The sequence below is a fragment of the Petromyzon marinus genome, chromosome 13 (assembly GCF_048934315.1).
Source record: "Petromyzon marinus isolate PM22_M1 ecotype Great Lakes invasive population chromosome 13, UKy_Petmar_22M1.pri1.0, whole genome shotgun sequence".
Classification (NCBI taxonomy): Eukaryota; Metazoa; Chordata; class Hyperoartia; order Petromyzontiformes; family Petromyzontidae; genus Petromyzon; species Petromyzon marinus.
The window spans coordinates 11,419,110-11,437,168 of record NC_133679.1 but is presented as its reverse complement, the minus strand read 5'-3'; positions in this window follow the sequence as shown (position 1 = coordinate 11,437,168).

The following is an 18,059-nucleotide window of genomic DNA, read 5'->3' as shown; positions in this document are numbered from 1 at the left end:
TGCAAGGAGTGTGCATTAACCACAAACAGTACTTGTGATGAACATGCAAACAAAAACACGCTCTGGCTATATGGGCATCGTCTTTAAAACTGATTGGTCCACACCAGAGACAGCCTTCTTTAGGGCCTAGTCTCAAACAGTGTTAGACCAGAGGACGCCAAAAGGCGAACAGCACAAAGACAATGCCACTATACTTGAAGCTCAGGAAAAAAAACCCAGATGTTGGTTGGTGACAGTGCCAATGGTACAACTCCTCTACCTCGAGCCTGGATGAACAAGTATGGCCAAACACTACTGCGTAGGTTTTTTTCGCCACTGTGCTGTTTAGCTGATTGTTCCGCGTGCATTGCATGTTGTTCCCCGTGTACATTGTTCCACATGGTTGTTCCACGTGTTTTGCATGTTGTTCTACATGTACATGGTTGTTTTACATGGTTGTTCCGCGTGTATCGAACGTTGTTCTACATGTACATGATTGTTCCACGTGGTTGTTCCGCGTGTATCGAACGTTGTTCCACGTGTACATTGTTGTTCCATATGATCGTTCCGCGTGTATTTCACGTTGTTTCACGTGTACATGATTGTTCTAGATGGTTGTTCCACATGTACATGATTGTTCCACATGGTTGTTCCGCGTGTATTGCACGCATTGATGTCCAAGCACATGGGATACAACATGCTGTAAAATCCAAAACACACCGCGGAGCTAATTACGGCCCAAGCATAACAACTACACACGCGAGAGTGAAACATCCGTTAATTGGTAATTAAATAGTTGTGAGCAACCAAATGTTTTTAAGAGGTAATTTTGTCACGAAAGCCCGCAATGCCGATCTCATCAGCCCACAACAACAGTGGATAAAATGTCAAAAGCCCAGCATCGTTGCACTTTGACACTTGGGGGGGGGGGGGGGGGTATAGGTGGGAGCGGAGTGCAGACTGCAGAGAGCTCTAACTTTTCTATTAAGGTATTTACAGAGAAATGCCAGAGATAAAAAGTTAATGAGGTTGGGAAATCGGGATTTGCTAGCGGTGGCGGGGAGACTCAATTGGCTTGCTAAAGCACGCCCCTCTCCAGGCTGTGATGGATATAAACTGGAATCATATTTAACCCGCTGTCACCATGGTTACGGGAAGCCTGTAACACAGCTCCGAGGCAAGAAACCATCTGATATCAGCTTTTATAAACACTTTTCCTTACACTGCCTGCCCTCTTAAATACACCCCACAATGCTTTATTTTGAGATTGAGGTTTTTGTTAACTCTTGTTTATCAAATTTTGGGAGGAAAAAAAATGTAGTGAACTTGTCTCTTTGATTAAAATTTCAAATATACTCGCATTCCTTATTTGAAATGAAAAAAATCCGCGGTAGATTAAAACAAAATGTTGAAGTAAAAAAATCAGGAAAGTTAGGGACAAGAATTTAAGCTGCATATTTTATCAGGGCTAAAGATGGCCATCCAGGATACATCATTACAGGAGACATAATCGGATTGCGAAACCCATTAAACTTGTACGAATGTATTTTACAATCCTTTTGAAATGTACTGCATTGAATAGGCAGAACAAGCAAATGTGTTACTATCAGATAATGTTCTCCTAAAATCTTACAGTGATAAAAAAAGGAACCAGAGCCATCTAATTCTCGAGTTTTCCTGATCCTCCACATGTAACAATGGTTAATGCAATTGTAATGCTGCAGTTGCATAATCCAGCTACTAATCTTTGCTTTGTGGCCTCATGTAGCGTCTTAACACGATAATCTGTTAAATTCACAACAGACCCATCTGAGTGATGCACTGCTCTGGCTGTGGATTGTATTAAATAATCTGGCATCAAATAATATATTTTTTCGGTAATCGAAGGGACCAGCAATAATGATGTACGGGATTTAGAAAGGATTAAAAATATCAATATATTGAATACTCACAGCTCAACTTTTTTTAAAAAAAGTAATAATACATTTTCATTAAGAACAGCGTCAATATTGATTTAAAGCTTTCGTGACTGCAGGGATTCATATTCTTGGTTCTTTCGGTAAAGTCACGTAGAAGGGAAACAATAAAATAAGAAAAATAGCGTCAATATCAACAGGAATGCTTACAAGGCATAAGCAAGAAATTGTATGAGCCAAACGTTTCCGTAAGCTCGCTGAGATGTTTTTTTATGAAAATGTATTCCTATCTCTTTGGGTGTTCCTAGGTGTTATTAAGGCACCTCGGGACCTTGTGTTATCACACATAGATGTAGGATAGAATTGTTGGGTATGTCCAATAGATACACATTTTTTAGGTATGTGGGTTGAACTTTTTTTTCACACCGTACATAGCCAACCACGCGAATTGGAGGTGCGGGAAAGATATTTCAAGAAGTTTTTAACTTGCAGTTCCAGTTTCATTCCAATTGCTGGTTGGAAATATTGGCCTAAAAGTTGGCCCAAAGTTCCATATTTACTGGGTACCACAGGATCGCACCTGAAATCTGTTCAAGTGACCTCTTATGCATGTAAAGGGGGTGCGCTCCATGAAGAACAACCATTGGTCGAAACTTCACCTTGATTTGTTTTTGTTGTTGTTGCGTTTTTGTTATTCGTGCTTGTGCATCACTGCCAATGCAGCATCACAAAAAAATGGTTCAATTCCGAAGTTGATGCGATTTTATCCGAGCATTTCTATAGAGCACCGTGGCTCCGACAGGAGCCTGGATTTTTACATTAAGAAAAGTTCTATTTCAGGAGTACCCCTGGAGGTGCAGCTTCTTGGGGCAGTAGTGCCACAATTATTGTACACACCGATAGGAAAAAAAACACAAGATCAACAGTGCAGCCACTGACACAAAAAAATGCATTGGCAGCCCATTCTCAATTCAATCGCATTACCACTCAATTTGTGGAACCTGTACAAACAACCACAATACTTTAAATATGCTAGAATCATCGACTTCCGGCTGTCACGTGTGGCGTTGTAGCATGCAATGCGTGCTGGCGTTGGCTCCAAACTTTAATTCACACCTCACCTGATTCTCTCTGTCTGCGTATCCTCGTCGTCACGTTGACACGAAGCAAACATTGCTTTGTAATTCACCATTGTCAATTCGCGGCATTTTTATTGCAGCCCTTTGTAAAGCCATTGCTTAATGAAGGCCCTCTCCCATGCCGTGTCGGCCATGGGAGGTGTTTGACCAAACTTCACCACGCTGGTCAGTGAGGGCTGGTGAAGGGCGGACACGGGAATGATCCAGATATCACTTGGTCACTGATGTTTGCCGTGGCCGGTAAGATCACATCAGAAAATAAACAGGAGCGTAAGTCATAATGCGGTTCCTCACTGCTGCGTCCTCCAAATCCAATGGTGGGCAGACCAAGAGTAGGCGGGTGCTCTGCTAGCGATGGACAGTCATGCCATTTAGAGGCGAGGGGTTCTTACGCGGTGTAAAATCATCAACATCTGTGAGCGGGTTTATGTTGTCGAGCAGTGGTTACCAAAATTCTGCTTGTGCATAAAAACCCAATCAACTGTCTGTCTGAACGCTTGGACAACCGAATTGTTTACTTCTTCACTAAATTGTACCGATTTTATATGCCCACAGAGGGATGATGGGCCGAGTCAACTCCCAGCCAGGATTTTTAGTTAGCAACTTTCCGATTGAGAATCACACGCCCTACCATTGAGCCAAACCGAAAGTAATTCAAGATAATAGTACCGTAATTTAACATGTTATTCCATTTGCACGTATACAACACCCATGATATTTAGCTCGCACGTAACAACTTAATGACAATTAGCTAAAATAGTTCAAATGCAACTCTGTAATATTGCGTGACCTCACGTGACCAGCACCATCACGTGAGTTATTCCATGTGCCCTCGAGACCACCACCCTTATGCCCCTAGGGGTACGCGCGCTGCAGGTTGTGAGCCACTGCTGTAGGCTAATGTTCACGAGTAGCAGCAGGGCCCACAAACAATTCATTTAATGTTCCTCCTGAGTCTAATCTAGATCCAAGGCCCGAGAGGTGCCAAGCACAAAACACTGGTAGGAAATTTCCACGCGATGAGGCACTTTGTTAAGCTATCATTTGTGGCCAGATCGCTGTTGAAAAATAAGTTAATAGCTCAATGCGCTTTACCTGGTAAAATAAAGTTTATTTCTACGTGTTTTTATTAATTTTCTTAACTTTCCAAATACTTTGGATGCCTATCGTGTTTTTTTTGTATTGTATGTTGTAACTTTCTGATCCGCCCCTACTGGATATCTGAAAAAGAGTTTTTTTGAGCTGCCCCCTCTCTCTCTCTCTGCCTCCCTGTCCGTCTTTCCTCCCTCCTTACCTCTTGGTGGACTTGTATATGTATTTCTACTGACCGTGTACCTCGTATTTTTCATTCTATCTATGCTGGTATGTGCAATCCAAAGGTTGAACACGAAATTTAGCACTCTTCTGAAATTCGTGGTCCACCAGGAAGTGTCTAACTGTGTTGTTGGCCTGACTGGATGTGCTTCACATAATGTTTTTTCAGGTTTGTTGAATTCTCGTCTCTCATCTTTTTGTTGTATTTACCTCCGTGATTTGTTCTTGACACCTGATGAAGATCGCTTGCGTTGTGATCGAAACGTCGTGAATGTTTTTTGTTTTAATATAATTTTATTGTATTTCTACATACGTGACTTTACCGAAAAAAAAACAATGAGAAGCTTTATAGCTCATCGGATTCCTCCAGTATAAATAAAGATTCTGATTCTTAAGATATGGGTTTTATGCCATGAAGGACACCGGAATGAGGATGCTTTAAAAACTCGTGTAGACAGAATAGAGCACAGCAGGTGATGATTTAGAAGTTATCCATACGCTTAACGGCCTACATTTCCTACAATTTGTTTTCCCATATACACAACAAAGACGTTGCAGTTTCAAAATGCTCATGTGTTTCCTCTTTTTGCGAGAGAATACATGACCCAGCACGCACCACCGCACCAATTCCATTTACGTCCAATTAAACTGCAGGCAGTCGATTAGCATTCAATTAAACTTTATTAGAATGGAGGTTGCAACCAACCACACGCACGATTGTTTACATTCCGCGGCAATTACAATCATACCCACTGGAGTAAAACACATTACGATGATCGTGAGACGTCGACGTTGTTAAATCTTTGTGTTCACCGACGATGATTTTCACGTGAGTGCCATGTGCCCCCTGGACTGAAGAGGTGGTGGCAGATGGACAATGTGCGGTCTATTTTTTTTATGATACGTCACACAGCAGTGCTGCCCATTTACAACTTTTGCGTAACCTGCATTACCTTTTTCTAGATTTTGCACTATCGGTTTATGTATTTTTGTTGTTGTTGTAACTTTCTGACCCGCCCCAACCGGACATCTATGAAAAAGAGCTTCATAGCTCATCGGATTCCTCCAGTCTCAATAAAGATTTTGAAACTTCATTAAACACATTACTGCTTTCTGGGAAGTTGAGCGGTGGCAGGGTGGTTGAGCACACTGCGCTAACCCGGTCATCCAGGCCATGGCTTACATCAGTGGGCAAGTGCCGTCAGATCAAGCGCTGCCCTACCCTCCAGACTTTCACCAACCCGCATTGACCAGTATGGCCTTTTTTAAATTCGTGGATTGACAAAATGATAAACATTTACTGCTACCTTGAGATAAGCAATTGACATTGGAGTCATGAAAGTGATATGCACGTGGCTCGTCGCTGTGTTCATTGGCCCATTTTTGCTGACAGCTTTGACTTTTTAACACTTTTCTAATGATGTTATATTGAACAACGTGATGCCGCTCTATCAAACAATGAATAAGGAACCTGATTGGGCGTATAGGCTGTTCTCAAGGCACAGCACTTTTCCTTCTCGGCTCAAGCATGATTGGATTCGCATGTATTCATCTCAGCCATTATACAAGGGGGTAGTTCAAACTCGCTTACCCTGACAATGAAGGGATGATCGTTTGACAGGGAAATTTGGCATAGACGTTCGGCCTTTGCGAAGTGGTTTCCAGCCAGTGTAACGCAAATTTCCCAGCACTGCAATGGTATTCCCAGTACCGTGTATTTTGCCCTTCTTTCGCATTGTGATAATCCGAGGTGCGGGGGAAAGACAACAAACTAAACACAGAAAGCAGTTGTAAAGACATGAGGTTTAAACCTAGATTTAAAAGTGCACAGCTCCAGTGGCTTCCTAACATCAGAAAGAAGAACGTTCCAGACGGCCCGCAGAAGCGCATCTGCAAGCGCGCGATGCGGTGGCCGTCTTTGTTCGATGGTTGACAATAAAGTAATGTTTTTTTTTTAAATTGTGAAATTACGATAAAGCCCACTCATGGGGTCCCCCCCCCCCTCCCTCTATACATCTGCAGCCCTTTTTTTTTTGTCACTCTCGTGCGGGATGGTGCAGGCTCATCGTGCAGCTGCATTCCCAGTTGCCCTCTGGTTCCTCACGGCCCAGAGTTGTTGTCTCTCAACGAGGGCAAGCGAATACTGTTAAGGCACATCACGAGTTAAAATGATTGTGATACTGGTGTTTTTTTTTTATCATGTGTGTATGTTGAACTCATTTCGCGCCGTACATAGGCAACCGTGCTCATTTGAGGTGCGGGGGAAGGATAACAAAACTAAACACAAAAAAGCAGTTCTAAAGAAACGACTGTATGGGGTTGTGAGGCTTATTTCACCATACTTCAATGCTGGTTGATAAAATACTTCTTACCTGTGTTGGCGACTCGCCGCACACATTCTGTGCATGTTATGCATTTAACTTATTTGTATTATTCAGCATAGGGGTACATCAATGCTGCACTGTCTCGTAATTGCCAACCTGTATCACCGCAGCCTTATCAACCATCTGTTTGTGCACTGTGGTCACCAATCCAACGACTATTCAGGCTCAACGACTATTCAGGCTTTGCTTTCGAGCTCTGTAGGGATTGAGTGGATTCTGAGTGGTTTGAGCATTAATGATCGTAGCTCGCTGTAAGGCATAGAAGCGACGCTCTTAATTTCCTATGCATACTTCCGAAATAGAATGACTTACAATTTCCAAGTTTTACCGGCATGTGACCATTCCTTCACGCTTCGGGGAAAAGTGACTTCGAGTGCCATTGGAAGTGATGATGATACATATAAACACTCTCAAAAACTGCACGAACTCTTTGAGGACCTTAAGTCTGTCGCATTGTCCATGTGACCCAATTTTCATGAATGAGGAAACTGTTCTTGCATCCTGGTCAAATGACTGTAATCAGAAAATCACAAAGACAAATGGTTCTTTACAACTAAAACCATATTCAGTTCAAGTGAAGATAACATAAACTTTATATATATATATATAAAAAAAAAATATATATATATAATATATATAATACCCCAATATATATGTAGAGAAATGGCGAGGTTTTTAACATCAAATCCCAAGGCTTCCAGAACATTCCACAAAAGCATACTATTATTGGCACTTCTCCAGATCTGCGTATTGTCCCATGAGATCAAAGCCTCCACTTTTGAGAGAACACGGACAACTACACAGCAGATTGGGCGACCGTCTGTGCACATCCACGGACGTCTCCCAGGTTCACCGTGTGAAGTGGCCACGCAAAACACAACTAGCTTTGCTTACTACGACTGAACATTTTGCTCGCCTGTACATGTGGAGAACGGTAGTGTAGCGGTTAGCGCGCTGCACTACGAACCTGGCGACCCGAGTTCGATACCGGTGACGCTCATCTGAACCGGTCCTGGGAATCCCCTAGGTCGACTCAGCCTAAAATCAGTACCCGGTGCGGTGTGTAGCAAACATCGTCATTAGGGAGACAAAGGCGGTTGGGCGTGGTGTTGGCCACCCACCCCCTCGTGTACCGTTCTGGCATTCATAGGTCCTCGCTAACAGAACTTGCCCCAACCGTCTGTTCAGGATATACGGGGGATCTTGGTCTTTGTGTGTGCATACAGCAGACGGACGAAAACGGTGTGGGGAGCGGTTCTGCAGTGTTTAGTGAACTGGACTATGAACCCAGCAATCTGAGGTCGAGTCTCCATCAGTGACTTCAGAACCAATCTCGGACCCTCCTCCAAGTCGAGTTTGGTGCCACCATTTTTAAATTATCGAGCACACACTTGCACCGAATTGGTATCGAATCTTCAACAGGTGAACATGCAGGTACTTTAAACATGTGCACTCTTTCGGTTGGGGTAAAACACAAGAAAGTAATTTTCATAAAGGTAGAAAAAAAAGCTGTTAGCACAGTTTTTAATAAAAAAAATCCATAATTTATATTTTGGAATGAAACATTGATGGCTGGTAGAAATGATCAAGAGGTGTGAAGAGGTGTGTAGCTTCACTACTCTTGACGTCCCTTTCTGCTCCTGGCGTCTTTCCAGCGGGGAACATTACAATGCATAAAGATTGAGGTGATTAAAGGCTTGCCACACCATGCTGGAATCTCTAATTGCGTGCAAAGGTATTTCTTCATGTCAACTTTTGTTAGTGTGCATGGACAAATTGTATAGTTTTTTGTTGTTGTTGAGCATGCATATTTATGCTACATTTTGCGAGCATATGCGAGTGGTAACATTTGCCAGGGCGCACACAAATGCAAATCTTTTCTAGCCCATGGGCACAAATGCAAATGTATATGCCCCCGCCCCCCTACAATTTGTGTCTGTTGAATAGGACCCCCATAGATATTATAATTTGACTATATATGCACCAAACCTTACGCAGGAATAGCAGTAGGCAGTTGCTCTAGCAAGCTAAAGAGAAGTATAGGATTTTCTCGATTGGGGAAGATCTTCATTTCTCAAGAGATTCACATCCCCCCCCCCCCCCCAACATTCTGACACCATAAATTACGAATCCCAGAGCAAACACAATTAGTGATGTAATAATAGCAAAATTATCTTACGATGCTTTACATATATTTACAGGAAGAATGCCACACATTCAACGGTCATTAAACATTAATCCTTCAGCATGATTATACGATCACAAATATAATTTGTGTGGGTGTTTTTTTTTTCAACAGTGTCCTTCCTTATTCGTTGTGTACAAGCCACGATGGTTGATACATTCATTTACATCAACCATCTGGCAAGCGTGTTTCCACTTTGAATTTGTTTCGATCCAACATGTTTGTGAATAAACTGTATGCTTACTGTTGAATAGGCAAGTCAAATATAAAAGATTTGAATAATTAAAAACGAACGTATAAACAAGAAAGGCCAGGGAACAATTGCGAATCACTTTATTCCCATATGGCTACATCGAAACAAAGGCCCTTTTTTTGGTCTCTTCAACAAAGTCAAACATTTAAGAAAAAAGCCACACTTGTATACTTATAAGGTAGACTGATCCGTGGAAAATTTCCCAAGGGACCACACGATCAGAGACAGAGATGAGGTGTTTTCTAACCATTACTCTTTTTTTGGTCATCTAATCTTCTGCAAATGCATTAGCGGTTTTGCTACCAGAATTGGCCTGTTAAAGCGCATTACCTGCTTCATACATTGTCCTCAATTCCCTGACGGTACACTGGCGCGTAGGACGGTAGGTCCATTAGCATGGTTTACATTTAAAATAATATTTATTTTATACTTATTTTAATTAAAATGTGTCATCTTTATGTTTTAGCTCAAGAATTCTCCAAAGGCAATGTTACATCGACCATCATATTTTATTCGTTTGCATTTAACGATAGCGCCACAGAGACAGATCCGCCTTTTGCGTATAATAACCGATCTCATTGCTTTACAACACTGCAAACGTAATTGAAATAAGTCAAGAGTGCAAGAAATTAACGTGGTAATTTTCTCTCTCTCTCAAAATAATTCGGAAAAAAGACAATCGCAACAAAGCCTCATTGCAATATAGAAACCAGCTTGTGTGAACATTGCTTAGGATTCGCGGTGGTACCGCATAGCTTGCCCATGTATTTTCGATGGATAACTTGCTTCCTCAAGAAACCAGCAGCACGTGGTGCGGAACGTCAGACATCCACACGGAACGACACGCGGAGAATCCTCAAAACGCATCGGAGAGTTTTTTTGTTTGTTTAACACGCAATCTTCCAATTTTGAACGTGTGACATATTTGTGTTAAACATACTTGAAGTGAAAAAGAGATTTGTTAATGAAAACAGCAGCATGCCGTGTGGCCAAGTAGGATGGGAAAAGAAAGAAAAACACATTCCTGGATGTTTGTCTGGTTGAAATATGCAGGACTGTATATATATACACACACACAGCTATGAATAGAGCATTGACAGCTATTGCAATGTCGCATTTCTGCATTTAACAGAGAAATGTAATGGAAATGTAAACGTTCAAAGTAAAACAATTCTCCCAACAGTCGATTAGATTAGGTTAACGTACGGAGGTAAGCAGAGATAATAATCTTCCGCAGGGATGTTGCTCAGTACAGTATTCTATTTATGATTTATTTATCTAAATTGGTATTTGGCAATATAATGAATTGAAGGTCAGGTGACTGGAGGTGATTTAAATTGAGCAGTTGTTCAAAATGTATGTCAGGATGATGATCAAAAACACACTGCGTACATACATGTGTGGATGCATTCACATGATGCTAAATTCCAAGACCCCAATGCCATTCTTGTTGGGAGCGAGAGATGCTCGATTATGCTGGTTCGCATAGGGCAGTAAATGTATGACACTAAGTGCGTGCAGAAGCATTACAAGGGTAATTTCTCCACGGGTTTTTTGTGAATTGTTTTGACCTGAAAATGTTGAACATTCACACCCACCCCCCTCCCCAGATGCATACTTGTCATCTCATGAAAGGGGCTCAAACTGTTTATGTACACAAGACTCCGTGAACAAAAAAAAACTTGCTCCGTCAACACAATGGCAATGACAGCCGGTGTCGTGCTGAATTCTAAACAGCTTTAAGACGAATACAAGCGTACCTCCTGAACTGTGACACGAAAACTGGAGCCTTGCTGTCAGCCATGACGTGGTATCCACAGCTTGCAGGCCTTGTCGTCTTTCCCGACACCTCTTCGCGTTCAGAAACCCATTGACGAAAAGCGACGCGCTGTATGTAAACATATAGTTGTGGGGCGATGAACGGTGGAGCAGTGGCGCCTTGGGTTAACGCGCGCGGCACAATGAACCCGGCGACCTTAGTTCAATTCCTGGACACAGCTAACGTGAGTGGTGATTTAATGTCAGAACTGATCCGAACCGAAATTCGCAGCGTGGCCAAATGTGGTCAACAACCACCATGATCACCGCTGTGTGGGAGGCCTTAATCCTGCAGTAGATTGACAAAGGGCTGTATATTAGAAAATACATTGTTATAAAACTAAGCAGCTAATATTGTATAGCAGGCAAAGTGATGATATTTCAATGATTCAATGCAAAACCAATACTGATATAGTCATTAAAGACATCTCACTATCTCCAGGTAATTTGCTTGTCAGTTTCGATGTAGTATCTTTGTTTTACCAAAGTTCCTGTTCCTAACACCATTGCAATCATTGAAGATTTGGTCCAACAAGGACTGTGATGTTGATGTACCGGTCCTGGTTAGACGCTGCCTCACCAAAACGTACTGCACCTGGAATGGAACATTCTAAAAACAAGTTGAAGGTACCCCAATGGGTTCTCCCTCATCTCCAGTTGTAGCCACTATTTTCATGCAAAATTTTGAGACAGATGCCATCCAGGCATCCACCCAACGTTCTTCCTTTTGGAAGAGGTACATAGATGACACGTTCGTCATCTAGCCACATGGCCTACCAGCTCTGGACCAATTATTCAACCACATCAATTCCATACACCCAGCCATCAAATTCACCATGGAGGTGGAAAAGGATGGCAAGTTACCATTCTTGGATGTTTTAATCGAAAAGAGACCAGATGGCTCAATGAGACACTGTCTACAGGGAAGCCACCCATACGGTGGCCTACCTAAAACCTGACTCCCACCACCATCCATCCCAGAAGAATTCCCTCATTAAAACTCTACACCATAGAGCTCGATGTATTTCTGACCATCACCACCTAGCCAGTGAACACGTACACCAAGCCCTCAAGGTGAATGGATATTCAGACTACACAATCCGTAAAGCTATCACCCCAAACGTTGAGAAAGAACCATCTAAGGAACCAATCAAAACCATCACCTTGCCATACATAGCAGGGGTCACCAAAACTATTTCCAAGATCATGAGCAAACACAAGATCCAGGTTCGATTCAACACAGTACATAAAAAAAATTACGACGTTTCGGAGGCAACACAAGCTTCTGTCTTCAGGTGGAACAGTCACAGCAAAATAGCTGTATCAAGTGAAGAGCTCTGAGACACCCGAGCTTATATACAGGTTAAGGGGGGGGGGAGGAGTCAGGAAGGGACGTGGGTGGGGAGGGGAGGGCTAAGTCGCCTTTTGTTAAGCTGCAGGGGGTTCGGGGGAAGCGATGGCGTGCTGCACAAGAGCAAGTACCATCCTGGTAGAAATGGAAATGGCTGTACAATTATAAGGCAGCTAAAGTTTGACTTGGTTGATGACATCTTTCCAATGGTTGCTCAATTTTAAACCATCCTCTCGGTTGAAGTTGTGTCTATGTTTGTATGTCTGGATGGCTTCATGGATAAATCTTTGGTAATAATCGGGAGGTTTGCATAGTACTTTGGTATCGGGGAAAACAATGTCATGAGAACCCGCTGTGTTGAAACAATGATCAGCCACGGACGAAGAATTTGTTCTGCTGTGTTTTAAATCTGTGCTCGGGAATTTGGTGAGAAATATGTCGTTTTGTCTCCCCGATATAGCAATCACCACAGGTACAACTCAATTTGTAAACACCGGGGTACTGTAAGTCAGGAATGACATCCTTTACGGATGGGATCAGATCACGGATTTTGTGTACTGTATTGAACCGGACCTGGATCTTGTGTTTGTTTAGACAAAATCCGTGATCTGATCCCATCCGTAAAGGATGTCATTCCTGACTTACAGTACCCTGGTGTTTACAAATTGAATTGTACCTGTGGTGACTGCTATATCAGGGAGACGAAATGACATTTCGGACCGAATTCGCGAGCACAAATCAGATTTGAAACACGGCAGAGCGAATTCTTCGGCCGTGGCTGATCATTGTTTCAACACAGCGGGTTCTCATGACATTGTTTTCCCCGATACCAAAGTACCATGCAAACCTCCCGGTTATTACCAAAGATTTGTCCATGAAGCCATCCAGATATACAAACATAGACACAACTTCAACCGAGAGGATGGTTTAAAATTGAGCAACCATTGGAAAGATGTCATCAACCAAGTCAAACTTTAGCTGCCTTATAATTGTACAGCCATTTCTATTTCTACCAGTGGGTTGTACCCGCTCTCATGCAGTGCGCCATCGCTTCCCCCGAACCCCCTGCAGCATAACAAAAGGCGGCTTAACTTAGCCCTCCCCTCCCCACCCACGCCCCTTCCTGGCTCCTCCCCCCCCCCCCTTAACCTGTATATAATCTCGGGTGTCTCAGAGCTCTTCACTTCATACAGCTATTTTGCTGTGACTGTTCCACCTGAAGACGGAAGCTTGTGTTGCCTCCGAAACATCGTGATTTAATTTGGTTGTTTTCATTTTTTTTTATTTTACCTACGTGTCTTTACTGAAAAAAACCAAAGAGTATGAATCCTTGCAATCACGAAAGCTTCAAATCTAGAACAGTACATAAAATTTGTGATCTGATCCCATCTGTGAAGGATGTGATCCCTGACATGCAATACTCCGGCGTCTACAAACTAAGCTGTGTCTGCGGGAATAGTTACATTCGGGAAACTAAGCGACATGTCTCGGACTGTGTTCGTGAACATAAGGCAGATCTGAAACAGGGTAGGACCAATACCTCAGCCGTAGCTGATCATTGTTTTAATGTTGTGGGCACACACGAAATAGATTTTTCCAAGAGTAATCATTGGAAGGACGTTATAAGTCATAACTGTCTGTGATGTTTAGTAGTTATTTTCGACTGTCTGGTGTTACATCAACAGGTTAAATGTCTTTACATTAACAGGTTAAATGTCTCACTAACAGCCACCGCTGCTCGTTTTCCTTGATGTGGCAGTGGCTCTACGATCTAATCTCTCACAATACAAGGGCCACTTCCGCAGCCTCGTCGTCGTGGAGGTAGCTCAGCTCTCTCCGATCTTACATTGACATGCAAATTTCATCACTAGCCCCGCCCACTTCGCTTATGACCCTTGGGCTACACCCATCTCAAACCTTGATAACATCCTGCCTCAGCAGCTCTCTCGCTCATTTTTTGCACCTGATGACAATTGCTTGCGTTGCGATCGAAACGTCGTGATATTTAATTATTTTTTTCTATCTACGTGGCTTTACCAAAAGACCCATAGAATATGAATTCCTGCAGTCACGGAAGCTTTAAGTCACGATTCAATACTCATATGTACATATTTATTTAAGCAAATGATGTTGAGCAATTGAATTACAATTCGAGCCATGCAGACCACTATTTTAAAATGTAATTGGCCAAAAATCCCCAATATTGGATCTTCCTGAAAAAAGTCTGACTCAGGGAGGCTATTCCTCGATAAATAATTCGTATTTCCGAACTAAAAAAATTATACAATCATATAAAAACCTCAATACCATCCAGGAAACATATGTCAATTGGAGGCTCATTTGGGAAAATATATGTTAAATGGCTAAGTAATTTCCCAGTATTGGTATTAACTGCCAAATGCTCAAGTAATTATCAAAATATTATCATGAGGTCCCACTTATAATCCAGAGCCAATCATATAGACTGACATTGCTGGGATTACTATATTGTCAATACAATTGATCTTTTGGGAGGCAGTGCAATAGCAAAACACTACTTACTGGTTGCAATGTGGATACATGAAATATTATTTTTTTACAATCTGGAAGTTCTACATTTGTAGGCTTAATTAAGGCAATAAAGTAGCATAACCCAGCAGTCAATGTTTGTCTTATGTAATTAATTGGTACTGTACCATGTTTCAATACCTTTTCCTTTAATAAATCCAAGCAAAAAAAATCACAAATATATTTAAAGTTTCATTTGAAAAAAATAATGGATATGTTTCAGGTGTCTTGTTTCTTTTGCAACACTTAAACCGTGAGTTTATAATCACCCATGCTCTTTCCACTGCTATATGAAGGCTTCCCCCTCACCGTAAACCACGCCTCAAAGACCACGCTACCACAATCCAACGTGCTCCCACATATGCGCTGATCTCTTCACTACATTTCCACACTGGTCATCCTCTCGGACACATTCTATCCTGCGGCTACCATTTCGTCACCAGTCTTATCCAACTGCCATCAGTCCCTTCTGACTGCCATCATTTTTCACGTAAAATTGTATTCTAATTTTCCTACGTGATGAAACGTAACATGGAGAGGCTGAACTTCACTGCCTTGCTAGACGCTGGGACCTTGGACCCACGCGAGGCTGTGACAAGAATGGCCTGCGTGTCGTTTAGCGACAGCAGCATCAGCAGCATCAGCAGCATCAGCAGCAGAGTGTGCAGTCAGGAGTGCAGCACTCTTGACTGCATCAGCAGCATCAGCAGCAGCATCAGCAGCATCAGCAGCAGCATCAGCAGCAGAGTGTGCAGTCAGGAGTGCAGCACTCTTGACTGCATCAGCAGCAGCATCAGCAGCATCAGCATCAGCAGCAGCAGAGTGTGCAGTCAGGAGTGCAGCACTCCCTCGTTATTCGCGAGGGATATGTTCTGGAAGTGCTCGTGAATAACAAATGTGGATAATGATCTTGGCGCACGGAAAACCTACCTTTGTTTTTTCACGAATGGCCTTAAATTAATACCTAAATAAGCTATTAAATACATGGGAATGATCATAACTGAAAAAAAATTGGGCATAATAAATATAAAGTAAATAAATTATGAATATCGAAGTATTCAATAATAGTTTATAAATGAACTTACCTTAAATTATCATCACTTTTTTTTCTCTCTCTCTCTCTATGCAGTCGTACAGAGTTCCAGATCAGAATGAGAAAATGCATTTCTACTGGAGGAATCCGATGAGCTATAAATCTCTTTTCACAGATGTCCAGTACGGGCGGGTCACCAAGTTACAACCACAAACAATAACACAACAACACTATCGTAGTACCAAGTTCAAGAAAGGTAAACAAATCACCCAACCACATCCAAATAAAACTAAACTATCCACATCCTACCAGGCAAAGCCAAATTAGGTATTAACGTATTTTTCAAAAGCGAACTGGCCACAAATGATAGCTCAACAAAGTGGTCCATCTCGTGGAAATTAATTGCAGCCATATACTCCTAACACATTTCTAAATGTGGAGGGAAACCCCAGAGTGACCGGAGAAAATATCCACGCGACCACGGGGAAAACATGCCAACTCCAAATGGACAGGCGTCAGGTTCGGGATAAAACCCCCGACCTCCTATTTACGAGGCAATGAAGATAACATCGTACCACCGTGACGCCCCTTAAATAAATACAAATGTAAACGTATACAAGTTCCGATTGCATGATCATTTCCAGGCAGTTAAACAACAGCAAAAACAATCCCAGACCACGCCACGACAACACACAATCCCTCAATAAAAATTGCACATTAAAATTGAACTCGTAACACATTGTTAAGGATTACATTTACAAATCACATTTTCAAATGTGGACTTATCCAGCGCTCATCTTCTGCTTCAGAATATTTTGAAGGAAGATCTATGATGATAAGATGCGATTAGCAGAGAGCCGAAATCGCGTACAGAAAGTTCGTGAAAAACGAGACTACTGTACAATACTTCTTTACGATGCATGCAGGACCACTATCATCTTATGTACAGTTGTATCATTTATGTGAAGCACTCTGCAATAAAGCGCTAAATAAATCTAGATGTGATAAGATCATCCCTGTCCTGCCCAAGACCACTTTTGTTAAGTCATGAAGATAACTCAGATTTGAATTCATTCTCTGAAACGTGCTTCTCTTTCACGTTTCTCTGTGTACTTTTCAGCTCTTGTTCGACATTCTTTGTGAGTCTATTTTCTCCCATCCATGCCACGGCAGATAATATGCACCGATTGGAAACGCCTTTGGTATACAGTACATACATATATTATATTGATTTGGTGATCCTGCGTTGGCAGTGGTGCATAAGCACAATTGACCAAACAATGCCAATAACTGCATGCATTTTTTTAATGTGTCCAATAATCCATGTTTATATATTTTCACAAAAAAACCCCGAAATATCTCCTATTTGTTTGATAAGGCAGCGATCTTGCTTTTCATCGTGAGATTATGTTTTCAAGCTGTCGTTCAACACTGTATCTCATAAATTCAAATAAAGATTCTAATTATAATTCTGAATTTGACCACAGTCCGCCTTCAATAACTGCCCATGATATATATACTCTTGTGTTTTCCAGTTGCATCCCTTCAGCAATAGTCTCATCTTTCGTATGTTCATCCATTTCATCTCTCATCTTTTATAACACGCTTTGTGTGGTTTCCCTCCCATTTTCAGCGCATTGTCAATGACAATCATAGTTACGTCATCGTTTGAAGTGGTTACACCCTCTTAATTAATTTTCTTCGAGGGTTTTGATCCTATTGCTTAAGAGCCAGCAGAAATGCTCATATCCCCTGGCGTACCCCTATCTACCAAACCAAGTTTGAAGATCCGGCGATGTTGGGATTTGAGCGAAAATCCACGTGTTAATTAATGTCTTAAGAGTCATGATCTGTACATTTGCATAATGATTACAAAACATGCTGTGAACAGCTGTTGATGCGACTGAGCTCAGAAAACCAAGCTGCTCCTTGTCAGAGGTTGCCACCGTCCTCGAGATAATGTACAAATATGAGATGTGTCATCCACTTTAAAATTCCAATGTTTCTAATTGCCTGTCACGTGAAAGTGGTTTGTGATGAATTTGAGGGGTTTTTTTTGGTTTGCGGAAACTGAAAACTTTAAATGAAATACATGACGCAAGAGCCTCTTGTGAGCGAAGGGGTGTCCTCATTTATATGA